Here is a 15,576-nt window from a genome sequence, read left to right as displayed (position 1 = left end):
TGGTCTATACAAGTTTCATTGCCAACGTTCTTTTTCCATATGTACAGGTTTACTTGGTCAATGTTTTGTATAGGTTTACATTGTTGTTCCCTATTATGGTTGATATTATATTATTGTGCAGACGTAATGGGTGTTGATATTACGTTATTTCATTTATTTGCCAATGACTTCTCCTATATGTACAGGTTGATCTATCCATTTTTTTGTACACATGTGATGTTTTTTTTGGCTTGTTTTTTCCCCTTTCATCTTCTGTCTTTGGGATGGTTTTTCGGATTTCGATTAGGGGTGTATGTTGCATCATTGGGTGTACGATGTTTACGGTGGATGTGTTTTGTCTTGATTTGTTATTTATTTGTTCCATGTTGTGGTTGGAACATATATATGATTTTCCAACAGTTACGAGTTTGTAACACCACCTTTCCATTATGTTCATTTTTCATTTTATTGGATTACTTGGGATACTTTTCCAATTTCAAATATAAAACAAATTATTTTGAAGATATACCAAACACCAAAAAACATCATCTCCCCAGCCCATGTGTGAACGATGTCAACCATACCCATTGAGCAATTGGAATTTTTTTTACAATGGTAGTGTTTTAAACCACATGGTAATGTTGTGACCATGCAGTGTGTAATAGACATTCGAAAGTTGCTAAGGTTATTTCCCATTTGCACAATTTTCATCTATTCATTATTGTGCAAAATGTAATTTTTTTTTTGTATTGGTTTTTTTTCCCTCTCCTATCTGCAGGTATGGAGTTCACAGTGCTGCTATTGTGTACTTTCGGACAGACAAATGTGGTGTTCCGTCTTTATCAAACATTGACATTTGCACAGTTTGTTCATGGTGTCTGTGATAAGTTTGACAGCTTGGACCCTAGATTGGTGTATTTCTTTTTCACTATTCCTGGATACAGTAAGTTTAAAGTTGATTGTGATGACGATGTTCAGAACATGTTGTCTTTTGTAAAGTTATTTGGTCTTTACCATATGGATGTGTTAATTCAAATGCAGAGTCATGGGGTGGACGTTAAATGTGACGTTGTAGGGTCCCCTACGGATGGATTGTGTGACACCATGGGTGGACCGATATGCGATATTGAGGACCAGACAGATTTGTTATCATCATATTGTCCTGACAAATTGAAGACATTTTTGTCTGTTAGGTAGGAATTCAGTATTACACATGTTGGTCAATTTTTTAGGGGGCAGTGCACATGAATTCATGATAGTACTCTGCAAGTATGCAGTTGAATATGGATTTCAGTTTAAATACGTAAAAAATGATTTAGTGCGTATAACTGCTATATATAAGTTTGCAACATCATTTGGGTGTGTGTGGTTGGTTTATGTAACGGTCTCTGCGACGAACGGGGTATTGCTCCTGAAAAGGTTCAATAGTGTGCATTCTTGTGGTGCCACTGTACGGAATTTTAGGCACGCACTCGGATTTGGTGTTTGATGTTGTTGTGGATCATGTCAGAGTACAACCATTAACCTGCCCCATAGAAGTGGTGTTTGATATGAAAGACAGCTATGGGTTGGACATTAGTTACAGGGTTGCTTGGTTGGGGGTGGAAAAAGTGAGGAGGGAAGTATATGGCGATCATTCAATGTCATTTGACCAACTAAGGTGGTATAGCGATACTGTTATGGAAAATAACCCACACAGCTACACTAATTTGGATTTCGACCAACAAACTGGAAGGTTTGTGCGGTATTTCATATCTTTTCATGCATGCATAGATGGGTTCAACCATTGTCGGAGATTCAAGGGTACATTGCTCGCAGCTACTGCTAAGGATGGTAACCAGGGTATGATAAACATATTTAATGCTTTTCGAGTAATGCATAGTGTTATGTACATTTGTCATAAAGCACACATTTTGGCTCACATTCATCATCACTTAATTATTTTATTTTTATTCATTTGTGAATAAACGTTTGCTGATGTCATCATGTGTGCAAGTTTGTACCGTATCGCTTTTACGATTGTTGATTTCAAAAATTCATGCAACTGGGAGTGGTTCTTGCGTCAATTGTTGGAAGTTATAGATGATTCTAGAACATTAACATTAGTATCTGATCATAACGCTGGCTTGTTACAATCAATGCATGTCGTCTTCCCGTAATGAATCTTAGAGACCAGATAAAATACATTAACGTCGAACACAAGATTGGCCTCATGCGTAAGTTACGAGAATGTGCTTATGCACCTACAGTAACATCTTTTAACAAAAGATCGAGATTCTAAATATAGCGATCCTGGTTTTTTTCCCGTCATTTATTGTATTCCAAACTTGAGTTTCGTGGTTGTTGTGATTGTCTATGTCTTGGTTCCATCCTTTAATTCCTTGTATTTGAGTTGTGGGATGTGATGGGTAAATTGGAACAGGTTGGTTGTGAGTTGAAACAAAAGGTCGCTACCCAGGATTTTGCTTCTTCGCTCGAGCGAGGGTTTGTGCGCTCGAGCGAGTATTGTGGGTCTTCAGGTTTCTTTTTTAGACGCAGCCTCCGCTCGAGCAAGCTTTCTTGCGCTCGAGCGAGCCTTGTGTCTTGTGTCTCTTCGCTTGAGCAAGCATTATTGCGCTCGAGCGTGGGTTTGCGTCTCTTTTAGACCTGAAGGATGGCATTCTTCGCTCGAGCGAGCTTTCTTGCGCTCGAGCGACCCCTGTGTTGTTTGTTCCGTCGCTCGAGTGAGAACTCTTGCGTTCGAGTGTGCGTCTGCATTGGTTCAGACCTGAAGCTTCTCATTGTTTGCTCAAGTGACGATTCTTGTGCTCAAGCGAGGTCCTTTTGTGTCTGGTCACTCGAGCGACCACTCTTTCGCTCGAGCGACCACTCCTTCGCTCGAGCGAGCCCTGTTTATATCAGTTCGCAGCAGCGTGATTCTACATCACTTTTTCATCCCCATTTCTCTCAAAACCCTAAATCCGACTGTCTCTTCCTCTACAAATACACCTTGTTTTAGAGGCTCTATACCCTAGTTCCTTTGTATAAAAGTTAGAGCTTGGCTTGGGCTATCTATTGATCTGAAAAAGTTTAGTTTTGGAACATCTTCAAGTTTCTCTTCCTTCTCCTTTGAGTTTCTTCATTTGAGGTAGGGATAAACTACTCTTTATTATGAGTTTTAACATAGATGTTGGTCATTTGTATAAATGGTTGGATTTGGGAACTTTGGGTTGTGAAAGAGGGGTTTTCAATTTTAAACTCCATATGTGTATGTGGGCCTTAAAAATGGGGTTATTGGTGTATAATTGTTGAAATTGTGAGATTTGGACCTTTGGATGAATGTTGTGGAATTTGAGGGAAATAGCCCTAGTTTGGGATTAAATAACTATTTTGTATAAACAATGAATTCATTGTGGAATTATGGAATTGGGAAGGATTATGATTAGATGGTGTGGTTGGATTGAATAATCACCCACCTATGGGAAAGTTGATAAGTTATCTGTTTGATAAATTTATTATTTGTTTAGAAAATAACTGTTTTGGGTTATCGGTGGAGGATAGTCTTGAATGTTGTAGACACTGTATGATGATTAAGTAAATTGAAACTAATGAGTTGAATTATGTCATTGAATATGACGGTTGGATTAAAATGTTGAATATGTGAATTGTTGGGCCATTGTATATGCCAACATGTTTAATACATTGCATATGTATCTTTGTATGAGAGGAGATAGGGGATGTACTCCATTGTGTGGGAGGAGATAGGGGATGGACTCTATTGATAACTAAGTTGGCCGGAGTGTCTTGGGTGAAAGTCCCGAAATCTTATTTATCTATGGGTGCCGGTTCCCTCGAATGCAGTTCCGTAAAATGGCAAGTGAATGGAAGTGCATGAAAAATGTTTCTAATTGAAGTGTTAATAATATGAGTTGTAGTCTCATTTTAAATTGATTTGGATAAATAAAAGGAAATTGGTTGAAACGTGGATGTAAATGTTGATTGGGTATGGAAAGCGTATAAGTTGGTCTTATGTGTTAAACATTTATCGGATGCTAATGTTTTAGTTAATTCTCATATCCTGTTTAGCATATCTCTACTGGGTTTTGGCTCACCCTACTTGGGATATCATTTTCAGGTACAGGTGACATGCCGCCTCCAAGGTTGTAGCTTGGGAGGTCTTGGGGCTAAAGTCTCTGTTTTGTTGTTTTCATTTGATGTATATATGTTTTTCCTTCCAAACCGTGGGCTTTAAATTGTAAAGGGCTTCTGACCCTCTTTTGTTATAACCAAGTTATACTTGGAAAGTTATAAGCCCGTAGGGCATATATTTTGTTGTTAAAAGTTAGAATTTACATGCTATAGTTTCAAGATAAACAATTATGAAAGTGTAATGCATGTAATATCTTTTGTAACATTAACTCTAATGAATCAGAATAGAACCTTTCTATCATGTTTTATGGATCTTGTGAATGGTTTGGGTGGTGCCATATTTTGAGGGCGATACAACTTGGTATCAGAGCGTACCGGGTTTGAATATTTTGGGTACGTAAGAAATGGTTAGCACCACAATGGGTTTGTCTCGCTTGTTAGAGACTTAAGTGTAATGTTATGTGCTTATGTGATAACATGTTTATGTGATTATATGGGTATGAGATTTAGTTTCTAGGATGTTGATCGGGTCTATGGGTTTCTGGGAGTCCTGTAAGAAAGGCACTTGATCACTGTCGTTTCTAATTGGAACTCTAGCAACGCCACGTGACGGTTATTATCTGAAAACGAAATTCGTATGTGTTTATGTGATTATGTGTTTAAGTGGAGTGAATTATAATTGTCTATTGTATTAGGACGCGAGTGAAATAGTTTCAGCACATTTGTAAATGTGCTAATGTCTTTGTTACCTTTATTAGGATGTCAGGACGAGGTCGTGGTGGTCGGCATGGTAGGCCTAAGAGGCAGGAAATGTCCATATCGGATGAGATTCCGGCGCAGGAGGAAGGAGTGAGTCAGGCCAATGTGGCCGAACTGGTTGGTCAGCAGGCCATGGGTGCTTTAGCTCGTGAAATGGCCGGAGCATTGAGGGAATCTATGGACATTCTCAGGACTGAGAATCAAGTCCAGACCCATGTAGCTGAGGCAGGGCCATCTTTTCTGAAGAGGAAGTTCTTCCGGTCGAATCTGGATGAGTTTCTAGGTGACCCTAAGGAGCCACTGAAGGCTGATGAGTGGCTTGAGTAGATGACGAAGACATTTGAGATGCTTGGCATCGAAGACGGGGGTTTGCGAGTGACCTTGGCGTCCTTCCAGCTGAAAGGAGACGCGGGTCAGTGGTGGAAGTATGTGCGGGGGTGCATTGGAGGGACTTGGGAAGCCTTTGTTGAAGCTTTCCAAGACAAGTATCTGCCGGCTACTGTGAGGGAGAAGTTGTGAGACTAGTTTTGTTAGCTCAAGCAGTTGAATACACCAGTGGTGGAGTTCGAGGCCACTTTTACTAGCTTGTCTAGGTTTGCACCAGAGTTGGGGGCGGCCGAAGAGCGTAGGTGTTTGGAGTTCGAGAAGAAGTTGAGGACTAGACTCATGTTCAGAGTTGCCGGGTCCATGATTAGGGATTATGGGCGCCTTGTGGAGGCTGCAGCCCATCTTGAGACCCTTATGCATGCAAAGGAGAAGAGAATGAAGGGCTCCAGGAAGAGTCAAGATGGCTGGAGGGACGGTAAGAGGCAGAGGGGTTCTAACCCTTAGTAGTCCCAGGGTGTGCAGTCGAGATTTACCTTTCTAGTACCGAGTTTGGGTTCTGGGAGAGGCAGTCAGGGAGACATCAACTATTACAAATGTGGTCAGTTGGGCCACAAGTCTCCAACTTGCCTACAGAAATGAGGAGGGCCGCGAACAGTATCATCTTCGGCCCGTTCTTAGGGCCAGAGTCAGGGCAGAGGCCAGCCGCTCACTTGTGATCAGTGTGGGCAGGCGAGGCACCTGAAGAGGTTTTGCCCACAGTTGGGTGGCACACCTAGTGCGTCTGGTTCAAGGCAGACACAGGGTCACCAGCTAGTACAGTCAGCTTAAGCCTCGAGGGCTAATTAGGGAGCCTCTTCGGCTCAGTCTGTGTAGCAGTCTTATGCTCCGAGAGGTGAGCAGGTGGATCAGAGGCCTACGGGGAGCGTGTATGCTGTTACAACACCGGATCTTATACCTGCTCCATCAGTAGTGAGAAGTACCTTTCTATTTTTCAACTCGGTTGCTAATGTGTTAATTGATACAGGTGCATCCCACTCTTTTATATCTTCTGCATTTGCATTTGTTTTTTTGGGGTTGGAGTTGGCACAATTAGCATCTCCTATTTGTGTTGTATCACTGTAGACACCCCATTTTTGACCGACCTTAAGACTCAGACGTCACCAATTGAGCGCTTGGTGATGTTGCATATCGTACTCATTCAGAAGTTTCAGAGTCTCGGCTGCGGGCCTTGCCTCTAGACTTCCGGACTTTTTTGTGCTTTGCCTCGGTTTGCGAACCAGGCTCGGTTTTCTCTGTTTTCTCTTCCCAAAGGGAGGGAGAGGTCTCGTAGATCATCTCTCAGTGGTCGTAGGCTACGTTTCGTGGTCGTAGGCCATTTTTTCTCGTTTGGAGTCCGGTTTCCCGTTTTTCGAAATCGTTGGCCGTGTGCCTCAGTTCGGGACCGCTTAACCATCTCCGTTTGCTCCGATTTTTGGCATACTTCTTATTTGCTCCCTTTTGAGGGACACTGTGGTCCGAGAGACCAACTTCGTGGTCAAACACCACTCCCGGTGCCTAACAGCCGGTTTTCGGGGCCTCGGGCTGCGCGTTTCGGCCCCCGAACCTTCGTTTTGCATCGGTTTTGATTCGTTTTTGGCAGGGACCTCTGTTTCATTGGTAAGAAGGCCGTAGAAGGACGGGAGGCCAGTAATTGTTCTGTCAGCCAACTTTATCCCTTCATCGCCCTCCGTCGCCCGATTTTCCTCATTTCAAAGCCAATGTTGACCATCCTTGGGCCATTTTCTTGCACCCTAAACCCCATATTTGTGATGTACACATCTGGGAGGCCACCAATATTTGGTGGCCGGCCAGTAATTGTTGTTGAACCTTTTGAACCCCTTTGAAAAGTGGGTTGTTCTCTCTCCTGGTTCACTTTTTCCAGTGTTGTGCACACATCAGAGGCTACCTTTTTGATATGGCCGGCCACTAATTCTTCTTGAACCTTTTGACCCTTGGCCGGCCGGCCATGGGAAGTAGCCAGCCGGCCACCTGCAACCTAGATAGCTGGCCGGTCATGATCCTTGCACCCTGTTCCTTATAGCTGTATATCTCTTTTTCCCCCAGATTGTGTATCCGGGGGGGGTGCATTTTTGGAGGGAAACTTGGATTGTTTTCCCTCCATTTTTCCTCCCTTTCCCCCCCTTTTGTCTATACAACAGCAGCTCCAGCTCTGTTATTAGGGTTACAAAATTTCCCCCAAGTCTCTTGCATTACATCCCCCTCTCTCTACACTTCAACCTTTCAAACCTCTCAAACCCTACACCATTTCTTCACCAACCCATAGCCCCAACCTTCCATCCTTCATTCCAGCAGCTTGAGGTTGTTCTCCAAAGCTAAAGAGCCACCAAACTCAAGCCAAGAGTTGCCAAAAGATTGGTCTACAAGGGTAAGCTCCATTTCCCCCTTTTTGGTCCATATTTTGCATGCTTTCTTAGCCATATTTTCTTGCTGTTTTGGGCTCCGACTCTAACTGGAACTAGGCTTATTTTGAGCTATTTTTCATGTTTGTTTAAGGGTATTTACCTGTTTGAGGTCTCCTTGTTGCACTTGCTTCATTATCTCCCTTGTATGTCATCTTCTTGTGTAGTATTTTTGGCCTATGTATAAACTGTTTTGAGCTCTTTCATGAACTGAAAAATTGCTTATTTTGATCACTTCTTAAACATTTTTGAAGGGCTCATCACTGTTTGAGGCTTCTATTTATCACTTGCCTTTATATCTTTCTTTTGGCTCCATTTTTGCATGATTTGTTAGCCTCTTATGCTTCTGTTTTTGGGTTCTGTTCCAAACTAAAAATGACCTTATTTTGACCCCCTATTCATGTTTCATTAAGGGTCTTTCATTGTTTGAGGCATCCTTTTTATACTTTGTGTTATAACTCTATTTTTGGCCTCATTTTGCATAGCATTTTGAGCATTCTTGTACACTGTTTTGGGTCTGGCCACCAACTGGAAAATATCATGTTTTGGGCCTCTCTTCAACTTTGTTGAAGGGCCCTCTCGGGTTTGAGGCCAGCAGCCATGACTTGCTTCTTTATCTCACATTTAGGGCCATTTTTGCATGCTAGTTTTTCCCTATTTGTGTTTATTGTTTGACCTTGCTTAGAACTGTGAATGTGCTTATTTTTGGGCTTTCTTGACTTTTTCTTTACATTCCATGATCAAATAATGCATGTTTGATGTAGCTACAAGTCATTTCATGTGCTTAATCTTGCATTTCAGGACCATTTCATGCATCGGGTGCTATATTGTCATGATTCGGGGCTGTTTCGGGTCATATTTTAGTGCTGAAATTTGCATGCTTGTAAGCCATATTCCATGCCTTGCCATGCTTTGGTAGAGTGACATTCGTGCCTTAGGTTCGGTCCTCGGTTTGCGTGCATGTGTGCACGCATCTCGAGTTGTCTCATTTCCATCTAATGGCCTCCTATGTGAGTGTGGCTGAGGTCCACTTGTGTTGGTGTAAGTCCATTGTGCATTGTGTATGCCATTTCATCTCATAGCATTGCATATGCTAGGTTGTATGTTAGAGCATTGTGTATGCCATGTTACCTCGTGCATCGTGTATGCCATTTCATAGCATTGCGCATGCTAGGTTGTATATTAGTTGCATTCATGCACATCATGCATATTGCATTGTGCTTGGGATAGGAGTTAGCCCGAGCACGGGAAACGAGGTACGTTTCGTACTCCGAGTGACGGAACGTGTCTCAATTCCCAGTCACCGACACTCCGGATTATCCATGATGGAGTTAGGTTTTAGTTGAGTTTTCATGTGTATTCATTCTATATTGAGTAATGCAAATCGACCCCTCGGCCATCATGCATCGAGATGCGTGATTAGTGGCACGAGGATCGAGGCATGCATATATCTGTGAAAATACATTGTTATGCCCCTCTCCTGCTCTCTGTTGCAGCAAATCAAGAATCAGCAGTCTTCCGGAGCTTGGCGCGCTTTCCAAGAGTTATTGTGAAACAGAGGCTAATTGGGGCATCACAGTGGATTTCCGCGCAAAGACGACCCGGAGATGCATCATCCAAAGAAGAGTCAAGACAGTCCCTGGCTTGCATGCTAGTTTATTATTTTTCTTAGTTAATTTGTAAATTAATTAGGAATTTATTATTTGGACTGTACTATTTATTCGGACCCTCTGCGCGAGGGCACAACTGTAATAAGTGTGCGTGTGTGTGATGTATGTCTTCCAACCCCACGTCTTTCTCCCTTTTATTTACCTGCTTATGATGGTTAGATTAGGGCATGTTTCAATTAGCATACAGTATGACAGCATGTTCGCATCATTCATCTGTTTTGCATGCACCGGGCTCGGCGCATCATACTTACTGCATTTGTATTTCAATTTCAAAGTTGAATACTTGTTAGCTGTTGCATCTCATATGCCATGTTTAGAATAGCCGAGCCTGCTATAGTTGCATTTTTGTATGTGTTGCATTAGGCACTTCTGTATAATTAGGATCATGCATTGATTTCTAATTAGCTTCTTTTTTGGCTTGGAGTACTCGATAAGTTTTATGCTTTAGCATCTTTGCATGCGTGTGAGTGACTGCCATAATAGCATGCTTACCATGAGGCTATTTGCTTATGTGATATAACTGCCTGAGTGCCTGTGGGTGAAGGTTGGGTTATTTGGATTGGAACAATTCATCAAATGTGTGTTTTAAGCCCACTAGATAGTGGCAAAATCATGTTTTTCTAAGCCCACCCGAGGGTGGCAAATCCACATCTTAGCCTACTTGCGAGTAGCACCATCAAACCATTTTCAAAATAAACAAACATGAAATGTTTTGTTCCAATTCAGACGACCCAGTCTATACTTGTATGCTGTGCGCATCACATAGTAAATCTAGGCTAATAACCGGAATAAGAACACATAATGTTTTCAAAAATAGATATCATGGTTAGTAGAGGCCGATCTTTGATCGGGCGAGCGGGGGTGCTCACGAAGTGACCTTCCCCAATCGTACCCAAGTTCCCGAGCCGAGGCAACTTTGGTGATGACGGACACGTGGCCTTAGGCAAACGAGTCAGGGTTTCCTAAATTTCCCCAAAAATAAAACATTTAGGTGGCGACTCTGTATCTGGCAAAGCAGTCCATGTTTTGCACTTCTTTCAAAAAATCTGTTTTCTCAAAACGATTTGCCGGATTTGGACTCTTTGGTTCAGATTACAAACCGTGACAATTTTAGAGTCCTGAGCTATAGTGACCCCAAATGAACAGAATGGGACTCACCCTCTCGGGGCCTTCGGGGACGTCTACAATCACCTATTGGGGGCGAGATGGTTCTGTAACAGGGGTGTCGAGGCTGTGATATAGAGATCGCCGATCGTTGGCTTTCATTTTCTTTTGTATTGATGAATATGTCTGGGTTTGATGTGATTTTGGGTATGGACTGGTTATTGTCATACCGAGCTGTTATAGACTGTTATCGCCAGAGGGTTACTATATGTACCTTGAGCGGAGATTGTTTTCATTTATTAGGAGATCGGGTTGGTAGAGTCTTACCACCGGTGTATGATCCGCGAGGGCGGAGTGAGCTTAGTTGTTTTCTCGCTAGCTTTATGAGGTGAGTGTGATGAGGTCCAGATTGAGTTGCCAAGAGTGGTTTGTGAGTACTCGGACGTTTTTCCCGAGGACCTCGTTAGTTTACCACCCTATCGAGAGATCAAGTTCTCTATTGACTTAGTGCCTGGCACAGCACCAATTTCCATGGCACTATACTGTTTTGCTCCAGCCAAGTTGAGTGAGTTGAAGGTTCAGCTCCAGGAACTGTTAGATAAGGGTTTTATCCGCCCTAGTACTTCGCCTTAGAGAGCACCGACCCTCTTTGCTAAAAGGAAAGATGGGGCTTTGAGACTTTGCATTGATTACCGAAAATTGAACTAGGTTACGGTTAAGAATAAGTACCCTATGCCTCGTATAGATGATCTGTTTGACCAGTTGAAAGGATCCCATTATTTCTATAAAATAGACTTGAGATCGGGTTACCATCAATTGAGAGTCAGGGAGGAGGATATCCCAAAGACGGCATTCCGTATGCGGTATAGCCATTATGAGTTTCTGGTAATGACTTTTGGGCTTACCAATGCACCGGCTGTGTTCATGGACTTGATGAACCGGATTTTCCAAGAGTTCTTAGACCGCTTTGTAGTCGTCTTTGTGGACGACATTCTGATTTATTCACCTTCTGAAGAGGAGCACGAGGAACACTTGTGGGTGGTGCTTGAGTTGCTTAGAGCCCATAAGCTATATGCTAAGTTTGGAAAGTGTGAGTTCTGGCTAAGAGAGGTTAAGTTCTTAGGCCATGTGGTATCCGGGGAAGGGTGACCGTAGATTCATCCAAGATAGAGGCGGTGCAAAATTGGGCACAACCTAAGAATGTTTTTGAGATCCGTAATTTTCTGGGATTGGCCGGGTATTACCGTCGGTTTGTGAAAGATTTTCTCCAAGCTAGCTTTGCCATTGACTAGATTGACGCGGAAAGGGGTCAAGTATGTGTAGAGTGAGACTTGTGAAAAGTCGTTCCAAGAGCTTAAAGTTAGACTTACCATCGCTCCAATCTTGATTATTCCGGAGAGAGGTTTGGGTTATGCAGTATATTATGATGCCTCACGAGAGGGTTTGGGATGTGTATTGATGCAAGAGGGGAAGGTGGTAGCCTATGGTTCATGTCAGTTGAAAACATATGAGAGGAACTACCCTACTCATGACCTAGAGTTAGTAGCTGTGATATTTGCCTTGAAGATTTGGAGGCACTATCTTTATGGAGAGAGATTTGAGGTGTTCTCGGACCATAAGTGTCACGACCCAAACCCGCCCCTATAGGTTTAGCATCGTAACTGGCCAGTAATCCTTGGACTACCGAAGGCCTCTGAACAGATTAACAAGATTAAGGGGCTAGCGGAAGCAAATACATAAATATAGTTGTTCAATGAGCTGTGTTGACTTATATGAAACGGAATATTTAAAACTTTATATACATAACCAGTAGTCAACCATACATTATACCCACACACATTACAGTATTTTAAGTACAGCCAACGACATCAAATCAAGTTTTAAATAAACAGAAACAACAGAACTTAAACACTGGGCACTTCGGGAACCTCCACGTGAGGCACAATGGTTGGCTAACAACAGAACACAGTTCCAGACAAAAGCCTTCAAGCTCGGGCTCCAGATGCTCACCTATACATATATATACACACAATGAGCTAAAGCCCAATGAATAACATTAACGTAAAGGGGTTAGTGAACGAAATCTGAACATATCATAAGCGGAAAACAGATCATAACATAATCATCCTCATATCAGAACATAATAATGGTACATCCCATAGAACACATCATAGAACGTCTTTCGACTAGAGTAATCGGTTCCGGATACCGATTAAACACATATCACCACAATGAAGTGGCTAACGAGATCTCATAATTACTTGTATGTCATGGACCCGCATTTTCATGTCGTCCCCCATGACTTGGGACTATCTATGGATGCCATAATTGATTTCAAACTTGGGATGTTCGTTCACGTAAACATATATCATTTCAGAAATCATAGCTTATCACATTTCATTTGGAACATAATTCATATCAACATATCTTTACAGAAATGTTACTCACGGTAGTTCCCGTAAATGGTCAATCAATCCTCGAGTCTTAACCTACAATCACAAAATACATAACACAAGCATGTCTTATCATTACACATTCAAGTGGCAATTAAGGCTTAGCTTTCATTACATTGGTTCTTATTCTTTCTTATCACATTGCCTAAAACACAATCTTGAATCTCATAACTTAGTACATTCTTGTCTTAGTGTGTTCTAATCCATAACCTCATTACTATGGCTTAATTAAGGCTTAGGAATGCCTAAGATGCAATGAGGATGCCAAAGCATGCCTTGGAACACTTAGGCAAAATTTCTGAAAATAAGGTCCACGCTCGAGCGTAGCTTTCCTCACTCGAGCGGACATGCAAAATGTGAATGGTCGCTCGAGCGCACATTCCCTCGCTCGAGAGATCTGTAAAAGACATAGAACTTCTGGGAGCTTGCAATTCACGCTCGAGCGGACTTTTGGTCGCTCAAGCGGAGTGCACGCACTCAGAGTGGTCGCTCGAGCGTGAACTCCCACGCTCGAGCGTAGATGCAAATTCTGGAATTTCCAGATTGCACCTTCAAGCTCAAAACTCAAATTCCAACCTTCAAAACACATCTCTTGGGCCCCAAAACTTGAGATAACATAGTAAACTTGTAAAACATGATGAATTAAAAATTATTCCATAAAATCATGGCCCAAGAGTTTGTTAAGAACTCACAATTTCAACTTAAAACATTATGAATGTTCATGAACACAACATGCATGAATTTTTCTTGTATCAAACTTCTCAAAACATGATCAAACACCACAAAACAACTTGAAAATTGATGATTTCGCCAAATGAAGATGAATTTCAAACATGCAAGAGAGGATTCATGGAAAATCATGCTCAATTTGTAAGAAAATGTACATGCATGCATGAATTGCAACTCAAATCTTTATTCTAAGCTCAATATACACATCAAACTCATAATCTTGAAGAAATTTCATGTTAAATGACTTAGTTATACAATCTAGAGGTTGTAATCTTACCTAGAGTCTTGAATTACCCTTGTTCAAGCACAATCTTGGTGAATTCAACACAAAACCTTCAATCTCTTCCTTTCTCTCTCTAGAATTGCACTCTCTCTCTCTTTAAAATTAATTCTCAGATTTTTCCACACAAGGGAGATGAAGGAAATGAGCTCAAATGAGCTTATAGGTTACATATAAGCTTATGGTGCTAAAACACATTAATTAGAACATAAGGCTAACCAAACACGGCTTAATTAATCAGACTGAATCAATTTTTAATAAAATTTGCCAAATGATTCTAAAAAAATTCCAAATAACATATCGGTGTAGTCAATTTCGGTTTCGGATGCCGATAAGGCTTTCGATTTACATGTTAAAGTGAAATTCCAAACATATTTTTCTATAAGTAACAGATAGAAAGCCAAAATCATACAAAGTGCAGGATAAACACATAATTTATTTTAATCCTCTCATTAACATCGTTAAATACAAATTAGTGGCTAATTACGGATAGGGGTTGTTACAATAAAAGTCTGAAGTATCTGTTTACACAGAAGGACTTGAATTTGAGGCAAAGAGGTGGATGGAGTTCATAGAAGATTATGACTTCGAGTTGTATTACCATCTGGAAAAGGCCAATATTGTGGCCGATGCCCTTAGTAGGAAGTCCATTAGTGATGTAGCTTATATTGCTATCTGAGAATGGGAAATGTTGGGTGCTTTTGGGGAGTTTGCCTTGCATCTAGGCGAGTCTGTTGAGTCTGTAGCCTTGTTTTTTGTAGTTGCACAACCTACACTTGTGAATCGGGTGTTAGAGGCACAGAAGGGTGATTTTGAGGTAGAATCCCTTCGGGAAAAAATCTCTAGTGGGAAGGTAGAAAAGGGTTTGATTGTGTATCCTGACCTGAGTGTGAGGTACCGAGACTGCTTGTTTGTGCCGGAGTCTTGCCGAGAGGAAATACTCCGAGAGTTTCATCATTCATGCCTTACGGTGCATCCGGGAGGCATGAAGATGTATCATGATCTGAGTCGCTAGTTTTGGTGGAGAGGTATGAAAAAGGATGTGGCGGTGTTTGTGTCTAAGTGCCTTACTTGTCAGCAAGTGAAGGCTGAGCATCAGAGGCCAGCGAGTTTGTTGCAACCCTTGCCTATAGCCGAGTTGAAATGGGAGCACGTCACGATGGATTTTGTCGTGGGTCTTTCGAGGACTCAACGAGGTAGTGACGCCATTTGGATGGTAGTTGATCGGTTGGCTAAGTCAATGTACTTTATTCCTATGCGCGTGAGAGATTCAGTAGATCATCTTGCCGACTTGTATATTTGGGACATAGTAAGGTTGCACGGGGTCCCAGTGTCGATTGTCTCAGATAGAGATGAGCGTTTTACTACTAGGTTGTAGTAGAGTTTGCAGAGTGCCTTGGGCACTAGATTGACTTTTAGCACGGCTTACCATCCTTAGACTGATAGGCAGTCCGAGCGTACTATTTAGATCCTTGAGGATATGTTTCGAGGTTGTGTCCTTGACTTTAAGGGGTCGTGGGAGAGACACCTACCCTTAGTGGAGTTTGCCTACAATAGCAGTTTCCAATTAAGTATTGGTATGGCACCGTTTGAGGCTTTGTATGGCCGACCATGTAGATCTCCAGTGTGTTAGGCCGAGGTGGGTGATGCACCTTTGTTAGGCCCGGAGTTGGTGCGAGAGACGACGA

Source organism: Camellia sinensis, chromosome 5 (genome assembly GCF_055761805.1).
Source record: "Camellia sinensis isolate YWXY chromosome 5, ASM5576180v1, whole genome shotgun sequence".
Taxonomy (NCBI): Eukaryota; Viridiplantae; Streptophyta; class Magnoliopsida; order Ericales; family Theaceae; genus Camellia; species Camellia sinensis.
The sequence above is the reverse complement of the archived record's forward strand: the minus strand, read 5'-3'. Positions refer to the sequence as shown.